Raw genomic sequence first — 2,325 nt, forward strand, 5'->3', positions numbered from 1 at the left:
GAGAATAATCGTCGGTTGACATTTCTTCCCTGGGTAGTGCCCCAAGAAGGGCTCTTCCAGCTGGAGGAGCAGAGGGGGTAAGCGGAGTGTTGCTGTAGAGCCAAGTAAACCCGGTTCCTTTAGGGTCTGCTCAACACTTACCAAACTATAGAGTAGTCTAGTGAATTTCCATGTACCCATTGCTCGGTTCCAACAATTAGCCCATAGCCCATGACTACCCCTTGTTCCGTCTCTATGTCCCGCTCCTCCCCTCCCTTTGACCTAGACATGATATGATTTCATTTCTTAATATTCCAGAATGTGTCTCTAAGAGGAAATGGTTGCACTTGTGAAACACAACTCCAGACTACTGTCATTCCTTAATATCATCAACTCTCCAGCCTGTCTTCATGTTTCCCTACGGTCCTACAAAGGCCCTTAAAACAAACAAACAAACAAACAAAACAACTAACTTGTGGGGCACCTGGGGGTCTCAGTCCGTTAAGCATCTGACTCTTGATCTCAGCTCAGGTCTTGATCTCAGCTCAGGTCTTGATCTCAGGGTTTTGAGTTCAAGCCCTACACTGGGCCCCACACTGGGATCCATGCTGGGCATGGACCCTATTAAAAAAAAAAAGTAAAAACCCCTGATCTGTTTATTTAACTCAGAATCCAAAAAAGAAATGTGACTGGTTGGTATGTCTCCTCAGACTCTTTTCACTGCTTTTCCCTCCATTTCCTTCCCCCAACTCCAATGCCGCCACAGGCTGGGTCTCACTGACAGTATCTTTGTGGGGTTATTTAACATGTTCCCTTGTCCCCTAAATTTTCTGTGAACTGAAAGTTAAATCCAGAGGCTTAATCAGATTTTTTGGGACATATCTTCTGGCAAACTGCTTTACGGGTGGTATTTTGTTCTTCCATCAGCAGGCACATAAGAGCTGTTTTCCTGGTTGTTACCAGCTGTTGATTTATTCATTTATTAGGATTTGTGAAATGGTGGTATTCAAATTTATCATTCTTTCTATGTGGACTGTTTCTATAGAGAACAACTTCCCCTTACCAACTACTTGGCTACCCTGAGGTATAGTACTTAAAGAGAAGACAGAATAAATGCTTGGTTCTCTCCCCCATCCCCCCTTTTTTTAAGATTTTAAAAAAAGATTTATTTATTAGACAGACAGAGATCACAAGTAGGCAGAGAGGCAGGTAGAGAGGGAGGGGGGTAGCAGGCTCCCCACTGAGCAGAGAGCCCAATGCGGGGCTCGATCCCAGGACCCTGAGATCATGACCTGAGCTGAAGGCAGAGGCTTTAGCCCACTGAGCCACCCAGGTGCCCCTCTCTCCCTCCTTTATATGCTAGTTTTGCAAATCATACGTGAGCTCTTTAGTGTCCACCAAAGGTGATCAAAGAGTTTTTTTTGAAGACATTTATTTATTTATATTTATAATATTTATTTATTTATTTATTATGATTTATTTTATTAACTATTGGTAGGCTCCACACCCAGCATGGAGCCCAATGTGGGGCTCAAACTCAGGACCCCAAGATCAAGAGTTGCCCGCTCCACCTGTTAAGCCAGCCGGGTGCCCCTCAATGAGTCTTTTTATTTTTATTTTTTTAAAGATTTTATTTATTTATTTGACAGAGATTGCAAGTAGGCAGAGAGGCAGGCAGAGAGAGAGGAGGAAGCAGGCTCCCTGCTGAGCAGAGAGCCCAGATGTGGGGCTGGATCCCAGGACCCCGGGATCATGAAATGAGCCAAAGGCAGAGGCTTTAACCACTGAGCCACCCGGGGAACCCCTCAATGAGTCTTTTTAAAAAAATCATTATGAACTCATGGATTTAAATGTGTTTGACATATTTCAATGAACTGCAATTCTTATGCTTATAGACTTTCAAATGGGCTCTTTGGGCGCAGGGACAGCCCGTCTCTCTCACCCTCAAACCCCATGGACAGCTTCTGTTTCAGAGGTCTTGGATACATTTACTGCTTTCCGGTGTAATGAGCTGTTCCAAGTTCAAGCTCACACTGTACTTTCGCTCACCCAGTTCCCAGTTTTGCAATCTGCCGTTTCCCCATGGCTCCTTGGTTCCTTTCATTTGAACATTGTATTAGGGACCACCACCTGGGTACTGGATGTGCTTGCGTTTTCTAATAATGCTAGGTCTTTTCAGAGATCAGACACAGGATTTTTTTTTTTTTTAATTTTAAGAAAAGCTATGAGTTTGGGGTGCCAGGTGGCTCAGTTGGTTGGGCATCTGGCTCTTGAGTTCCATTTCAGGTCATGATCTCAGGGTCATGAGATCCAGCTCTGTGGCAGGCTCTGTACTCAGCACCGAGC

The sequence above is a fragment of the Neovison vison genome, chromosome 7 (assembly GCF_020171115.1).
Source record: "Neovison vison isolate M4711 chromosome 7, ASM_NN_V1, whole genome shotgun sequence".
Lineage (NCBI taxonomy): Eukaryota > Metazoa > Chordata > Mammalia > Carnivora > Mustelidae > Neogale > Neogale vison.